Source organism: Tyto alba, unplaced genomic scaffold (assembly GCF_018691265.1).
Source record: "Tyto alba isolate M040663 unplaced genomic scaffold, T.alba_DEE_v4.0 Super-Scaffold_12, whole genome shotgun sequence".
Classification (NCBI taxonomy): Eukaryota; Metazoa; Chordata; class Aves; order Strigiformes; family Tytonidae; genus Tyto; species Tyto alba.
In genome coordinates this window covers 201,736-210,392 of record NW_024881274.1, presented here as the reverse complement: position 1 = coordinate 210,392, position 8,657 = coordinate 201,736, and the positions used below count along the sequence as shown (strand labels likewise).

The 8,657-nt window shown below is 42.8% G+C and overlaps 1 long non-coding RNA gene across 1 annotated transcript; it reads left to right on the top strand.

Moving 5' to 3' along the window:
- Positions 1-888: 888 nt before the first annotated feature.
- Positions 889-8,244, top strand: LOC116960297. The gene is made up of 3 exons (XR_004406311.1): positions 889-934; positions 1,640-1,641; positions 8,135-8,244. It is a non-coding gene; the product is annotated as an uncharacterized LOC116960297 (long non-coding RNA).
- Positions 8,245-8,657: the final 413 nt, after the last annotated feature.

Genomic DNA, 8,657 nt, shown 5'->3' with positions numbered 1-8,657 from the left:
GCAGATCAGGCCCAAACCATGACAGTTCCCCTGCTGCCTTAACATGTGTCACCCCTGTGTGTTGCAGTTCGCCCAGCACTGAACTACAATAGTGGGGGCTGCTTCTCCCCTCATAGTCCTGGACTCCTTTAAGCACGGACCCCTGCTCTGGTGTGGGGTCCTCCACAGACTGCAGGTCGGCCTCCACTCCACCAGTGACCTCCATGGGTGGTGGGTGGTTGGCCCTGCCATCTCATCATGGTATACCTGGGGCTCTCTGCTCTGGAACACATACCCCTTTTCCTCCTCCTTCCTTCCATTGACCTTAGTATTCTCATAGGAGTCCTTCCCATAACTCTTTCTCACAGGTCCCAACCCTCTCTCAGGTTTCCCTTCTTGAATATGTTATCACAGAGGCGTGGCCACCATCATTAATTGGCTAGCCCTTGTCCAGAGGTGGGTGCGACTTGGAGCTGGGGGATCTTCAAGAAGCTTCTCACAATGGCCACCACTGTATCCTCCTCCCCTGTTACCAAAAACCACGCCACAGAAACCCAGCAGAAGCTTCCAGGTCTTTTCCAAGCCAGGCTGTATATGAACTTCAAATCTGTTCTTCCAGTAGTATTTATCACCAGACAGGGTTCAGTGGCCTGTTAACTCTTAGCAGGGGCCTGACCCTATGAAATCTTTTCTATTGCACCAGTATCAGCAGATGGAGCTGCATCTTCCCTTTATCTTGGGATAGCTGGAAGAGTTCTACCTGCACCACTACCACTAGGTTCTGCACCACAGTGGCACATAACAAAATACATCCAAGGAAGGCTTCTATTATAGGACCCTGTCCTGATACGATATCGGGGAGGGTTCTTAAACAATCCCAAGAGCGAGATTAAGACACAAACAAGGTCAGATGCTGTACAACCTTGTGAACTTTATTGAATAAGCAACTGATAGTGTTGCAGTTACCTTAATAAAACAGTTTGAACCCTAGAATATTATTTTGATTTTAGTTTAAAAGTATGATTTTGATTTAACATAAAGCTACAGTAGCTATGAGAATATAAAGTACACTGAGGCCCTTAGGATTAAGCATCCAATATGCTGTGTGCCTTGAACACTATAACAATCGTTATGGACTCTGAATTAACACAATAGGTACTGGTTATGGATCTTGACTTGAAACAATAGGTACCAGAAGAAAATGGTTTGGTTGGGAAGATCGGCCACGGGAGAGGTGAGCATTAGCCAAAGATAAAATGAGCATGCGCAAGGATGGAGTTCAATCAGCCGACACAGTGAGGAAGACTATCGACGACCACCAGAGGACCCCATCCAGTATAACCACGCATGCGTTAGAGACATTTGCATGTGATAATAATTCCCAGGAAATAACATGAATATGCTAATCATTTCCCTCCCCCCATTCTATTTAAATCAATCAGTAAAGATGACCAATGATTTCTGTAAAATAGGAATATAGGTAAGGTGAGGTAACTAAAAGCCAATCATTATTAAGGTCAACTTAAACTTTATGAATTTTGTTGATCTTATGTAACTATGACTCTGCTGAAAAAGTGTATACATATGTTGTGCTTTGTACCTGTTGGCGAACACGTCTTTGGCGGAATTATCCCCCGTGTTCCCCAGTGCTGGAATAAAGAAGTGCCTGCTTATCTGCTGTGTGTAGATAAGTTCTTTCGCGATTGCGACCGCTAACAGTTTTGGCGACCCAGATGGGACCTTGCGAAGTGAGACTGGACGGGATTGAGCACTGATCAAACTGCAGGCAGCACCGAGGAATTCTCAGGGAGAACCATCATTGTCTACCCATAAAGCTCCTCGCAACATCCCCTGGAAAGGTAAGGCACTTCTTTGGAATTAGTGGAAAGCCTGCCTGTCAGATGGAGCCAAAGTTCCGTGTGGTTGGGGCTAGGGAATTCCTGAGCAGTGGAAGCCTCGGCGCTGCCCATAAGGTGAATACAAAAGTTTCACGGGGTTGGCATCAGTGTCAGTGGTGAAAGGGAATTAAAGGATCGGGGCCCGCGGGACTCCTTGAGAATAGGACTCTCTTGGGCGCTCCCGGGAACTTTCCCGGAGGGACTCCTTATCTCAGTTGAGTCACTGTGAGGAATAAGGCAAGGATTATTAGAAGAGGGTCTGGGCTGTTCATAAATCGTGAGACGTGGGATCTTGCGTGGAACAGCATATACTGGGGTTGCTAGCACCTCACTGGTATACATCTGATCAGGAACACTTCGGTGTTCACATAGGTACTTTCTGGTCTTGATACGAGAAATTGTATCTTTCGGATTCTGTAATTTGTTTCTGTGCTTATGAATCTGGTAAATTTGTAACTCTGGTAATACAGGAAACAATGAAACACTGTTGAAATACTGTTGAGTTTTTATGCGTGAATGAGTGAATGAGATGTGTGATTACGTAGGAAGTGAGTGTGGAGCTTTGATCCGCGGTTCTGTTATCCTGCGAGGGGTGCAGCCAGAGATAAGCGAAGTGAAAGGAAAAAAAAAAAAAAAAAAAAAAAAAGGTATACTGTCGGTTTACTATGGCATTTAAATTTTTAAACCTGTTTAAAGAAGGGAGAGGGAGCAAGAGCTCTATACCAAGAAACACTCCCTTGGGTTGTCTTTTAGAACACTGGAAAGAGATGCATGATGAATTAAGCAAAATTCAACTTATCGAATTTTGTAATCATGAATGGCCATTGTATAAATTAGAAGATGGGGAAATGTGGACCCTGAATGGGACCTTAAGCCATAATACTATTTTGCAATGAATGTTATTTTGTAAAAGGGAAGAAAAAGGGGATGAGGTTCCATCTGTTCTTTTATCTGCGAGAAAAACTGGAGTGGCAAAAAGAATGTGGGCTGATTAATCAAGTGATGTCTCTTATGGTAAAGGATAAAAAGGTTCAAGAACGTTGCCCCATATGTATTTCCACTAAAATGTGCTTTAAATATTTGGCACTGAGGGGAAGGGGACATACAGAAACAGGTCCTGAATTAGATATTGCTCCTACTGCCCCAATAATTCCTGCAGTTCCCATCTACCCCCCCCATTCCACTGCCTTTCCCTGAACGTGGACCTGATTCCGGACCTTGGCATCCGACTGGGCAATCAGCCCAGGGTGCTGATTTAAGAGAAGGGCTCCAGCCTCATCCAGACAGTAGTGGATTGGAGGATGAGGAGATTGAAGTAGAGCCCTCTCCACCAGTCTCCAGTAGAACTCGATATCATACTTGTGTGATAACCCCCTTGAGATCAGAATTAGGAAGAAATATGATTGACCCTCTGAGGCAAGGAGTTGGGCAAAATGGGCCAGTATATGTAAAGGTATCTTTTTCACCTTCTGATTTAATTATCTGGAAAGAATCAGCTGGCCCTTATGGGGAAGATCCCGGTAAAGTTGGAAGAGTAAGGGGAATGATAATTAAAACCCAAAACCCAGATTGGGAGGATATACAAGTAATTTTGGACACCCTTATGGATTCCACAGAGAAGCAGATGGTCTTGAGGAGTGCAAGAATGCGAGCAGAAGAAGATATTCACATCAGGACAGTAGATGGTACCTTAGATCAAAATTTTCCCATCGGTAACCCCCAGTGGGATCCAAATCGGGATGATCATATGCAAAAAATAAAACGATACCAACAGTGGATCGTATATGGGGTCCAAAATGCTATGCCTAAAGCTATAAATTGGCCCAAATTGTATGATATTAGGCAAGAGAAAAAGGAATCTCCCACAGCACTTTTAGAAGATTAAAGGAAGCAATCCGTAAATATACAGATATGCAGCCTGAGGCAGAAGGGACGAAAGCACAGTTGGCATTGATTTTTTTGGGTCAATCTCAAGAAGACATAAGGAGAAAGCTTCAGAAGCTGGAGGGGAGGGAGCTGTGGAGTTTGGACCGATTATTAGAGGTAGCATGGAAAATTTACATTAATCGAGAAAAAGAAAATGAAGTTAAGAAACAAAAACAATTGCTTGCAATGGTGACAGAGACACAGAATTTTACTAACCGAGGAAGGAGAAGAGGTCCTTTAAGGGGAGGAATACAAGGAGGAAGAGGAAGATTGACTGACAGAACCCCTCTCGGAATAAAGCAGTGTGCCTTTTGTAAGAAGGAGGGGCACTGGAAAAAGGATTATCCAAGGAAATTAAATAGTCAGCAAACAGCAGCTAATGTGATGATTCTAGAAGAGTATGCAGATTTACAGGGACCGGAGGTGAACCCAGCTGAGCCTCTGGTTACAATTAAGCTGGGAGAAAAGGAGGTTACCTTTTTTGGTGGACACTGGAGCAACGTTCTAGGTTCTGAACAAACAGAAGGGGATGATAGGATCTAAAACGGTAAATATTGTGGGAGCCACAGGGAAGGAGGAAAACCGGCCATTCTTACAACCATTGAATTTACAATTTGGAAATAAAATCATAACACATGAATTTCTGTACGTTCCAGATGTCCGGTACCCTTAATGGGAAGAGACTTGCTATCCAAATTAAATACCCAGATAGCTTTTGAAAATGGAGAATTGTTGTTAAAAATACCAGAATCAAAAACAGGGGAAATTCTGATGATACAGGAAAAACCAAAGGTACAAGAAATCCCCCAGAAGTGAGTTATGCAGTAGTTCCCATGGTGTGGGAAACTGATGTCCCTGGAAAATCTAAACTGGCACAACCAGTGAAAATTGAATTAAAGGAAGGAGCAAAACCAGTTAGGATCAAACAATACCCAATTAAACCTGAGGCAAAACAGGGAATTAAAAGGCTGATTGACAAATTCTTGAAATATAAGATTTTAGAAGAATGTGAGTCAGAATATAATACCTCTATTTTACCAGTCCGAAAGCCCACAGGTGAGTATAGTTTAGTAGAGGACTTGAGAGCTATAAATCAAATTGTAAAAGACATTCACCCGGTAGTGGCAAATCCATATACCTTATTGACAGCCCTTAAAGAAAAATATCAGTGGATTACAGTGCTTGATTTGAAAGATGCATTCTTTTGCATACCCCTGGAACAGGAAAGTCGTAAGCTGTTTGCTTTTGAGTGGGAAAACCCACAAACAGGGTGTAAAGTACAGTTAACCTGGACATGACTACCCCAAGGATTTAAGAACAGCCCAACAATCTTCGTCAGCCAACTTGCCAAAGACTAGAGATACGGACAAATGAAAAGACAGTGACTCCGTGATGAGAACATCTACTCTTACAATATGTGGATGACATCTTAATAGCTACAGAAGAAAAGACAGCCTGTATACAGGTAACCATTGAACTTTTAAATATTTTGGGGGGACTTAATGGGTATCAGGTGTCTAAGAAGTAAGCCCAAATAGCAAGCCAAACTGTGATATATTTAGGCTTTGAGATTTCAAAGGGGCAAAGAAGATTGGGGACTGATCGAAAGGAAGCAATCTGTGCTATTCCGGAACCTTGGACTGTACAGGAATTAAGAGCTTTCTTGGGAATGGCCGGGTGGTGTCATTTTTGGATTATGGATTATGGTCTCTTGGCCCAGCCATTATACGAGGCCCAAAAGTCCACCCCTTTCATATGGGGTCAACAACAACAGGAGGCCTTTCAAAAGCTTAAGCGAGATTTAATGACAGCACTAGTTCTAGGATTACCTGATTTAACTAAAGATTTCCAGTTGTTTGTCCATGAAAGGCAGCACCTTGCCCTGGGAGTCCTAATTCAGAGTATGGGAATCTGGAAGAGACCTGTGGGGTACTTTTCTAAACAACTGGACACGGTGAGCAAAGGATGGCCTTCCTGCTTGCGGGCAGTACCGGCAACAATCATATTGATACAAGAAGCCAGAAAGCTCACCTTGGGAAGAACCATCACAGTCTATGTTCCACATATGGTTGCTACAGTGCTGGAACAAAAAGGGGGGTGTTGGCTGTCCCCTAGAAGAATGATGAAATATCAGGTAATCCTTACGGAGCAAGATGATGTGATTCTGAAAACAACTAATCTTGTAAATCCTGCAGTTTTTCTGAGTGCTTCACAGGAGGAAGAACAACCTGAACATGATTGTATAACGACTACTGAACATACATGCTCTAGTCGAGAAGATTTGAAGGATGTCCCTCTCGAAGATCCTGAATGGGAGCTGTTTACAGATGGCAGTAACTTTGTACAGAATGGAACTCGCTACGCAGGATATGCGATAACAACTGAAAGTACTGTCGTAGAGGCAAATGCACTGCCCAACACTACATCAGCACAGAAAGCAGAATTAATTGCCTTAACACGAGCATTGGAATTAAGTAAGGGAAAGAAAGTGAACATCTGGACAGATTCAAAATATGCTTTTGGAGTGGTTCATGTCCATGGAGCATTATGGAAAGAATGAGGACTATTGTCCTCCCAGGGGGCAAATATTAAGCATCAGAAGGAAATTTTACAGTTGTTATTGGTGGTACAGGAACCAGCCCAAATAGCGACCATGCACTGTAAAGCACATCAATCTGGAAATACAAAAATAGTAGGAGGGAATAGGTTAGCAGATCAAGCTGCCAAGGAAGCAGCTCAACAGCGAGTGTTACAAATGGCAATAATTCCTACTAGAACTGTAACTCTCCCAAAGGATCCACCAGAATACTTGAAGGAAGATGAGAAATTGGCTCAATTTTTAAATGCAAAGAAAAATTTAGGAGGATGGTGGACAACCTCTGAATGCCAGGTGGTTGTGCCCCCATTGATTATGAGGGAAATATTACAAGTAAAACTTCAGGAATGCCATTGGGGTGTAGAAGCCCTGGTGAGATTCCTGAAGAGTCACATAGTATCGGTAAGGATGTTAGAGATGGCTAAATCAGTTGCTGCAAAACGCAATGTATGTTTAAAGAATAATCCGGTGGTACAGAAGAGAGTTCAGATGGGCAAACTGAAAGTAGGAGTAGAACCTGGTGACTATTGGTAAATTGATTTTACAGAATTACCCAAATGTAAAGGATATCGGTATGTTCTGGTTGGGGTTGATACCTTTTCTGGATGGCCAGAAATGTTAAAATTGACTCTGAAGCATGATTAAGTATCTGAATTTTGGTTTTCTGTAAATTTAATTGTCTATGATGGTAGAAACATGGATGAATGGAAAAATATCATTATCAGGCCTAGCACAGGTGACCAATGGTGTTCATAGTGCTTGGTCTGACATACAGTTATTTGAAACATGAATTGACCCTTAAAGCAGAGTTTAATCGAATTATTATACAAGCAGAGGTGAAGCAACAAGATAAGTCACTAAATGATACACCATCATATGACAATTCGGCATTCAGTGAGACCACAATTTAAATATATGAAAGTATTGAGTATGATTATCAATACTTTCAAAGGGGGGAATTGTTGCAGTTACCTTAATAAAACAGTTTGAATCCTAGAATATTATTTTGATTTTAGTTTAAAAGTATGATTTTGATTTAACATAAAGCTACAGTAGCTATGAGAATATAAAGTACACTAAGGCCATTAGGATTAGAGCAACTAGTATGCTGTGTGCCTTGAACACTATAACAATCGTTATGGACTCTGAATTAACACAATAGGTACTGGTTATGGATCTTGACTTGAAACAATAGGTACCAGAAGAAAATGGTTTGGTTGGGAAGATCGGCCACGGGAGAGGTGAGCATTAGCCAAAGATAAAATGAGCATGCGCAAGGATGGAGTTCAATCAGCCGACACAGTGAGGAAGACTATCGACGACCACCAGAGGACCCCTGTCCAGTATAACCACGCATGCGTTAGAGACATTTGCATATGATAATAATTCCCAGGAAATAACATGAATATGTTAATCATTGCCCTCCCCCCATTCTGTTTAAATCAATCAGTAAAGATGACCAATGATTTCTGCAGAATAGGAATATAGATAAGGTGAGGTAATGGAAAGCCAATCATTATTAAGGTCAACTTAAACTTTATGAATTTTGTTGATCCTATGTAACTATGACTCTGCTGAAAAAGTGTATAAATATGTTGTGCTTTGTACCTGTCGGCGAACACGTTCTTTGGCAGAATTATCCCCCGTGTTCCCCAGTGCTGGAAAAAAGAAGTGCCTGCTTATCTGCTTTGTGTAGATAAGTTCTATTCGCGATTGCGACCGCTAACAATAGTAGCGATAGGACAGGGAGAAAAGGAAGAGAAAGTCAGAATCCCTAAGCTAGAAAGTGGTAGAGATACAGCAAGACTAAGTACCACCCCCACGACTCCAGCGATGTTCTGCTGGCTCGGTCTCAGCGCCGGTGATGGTGTTCCAGGCTCCGCCGAAGTCTCCGCTCACTCTGGAGGCCCCCCCCAGCCCCGCTTTGATGCAGTCCCTTTTAGTCCCCACGAAAATTCTGCCCATTTCCACGGAGCTCATTGTTGCCCCGTGGTCTTCCATGCGCGCATACCCCGGTGTTCATGGTGGTCTTGTGGGCGAGGGTGCAAATCTTCCTCACCTCCTCCACGCGGCTCGTGCGCAGGTGCCGCTTGGTGTTGGTTTTGCTTTGGGTGGACGTCATGTTTTCATCAGGGACTATTCGTCACAGCAACAGGATGCTGAGGCCAGGAAGCTGTAGCGGTGCAGCAGAAATGTTGAGACAAACAAAGTCCAACACAGTCCCTTACAGACCCAGCTTACATTTATGTAAGTACCTT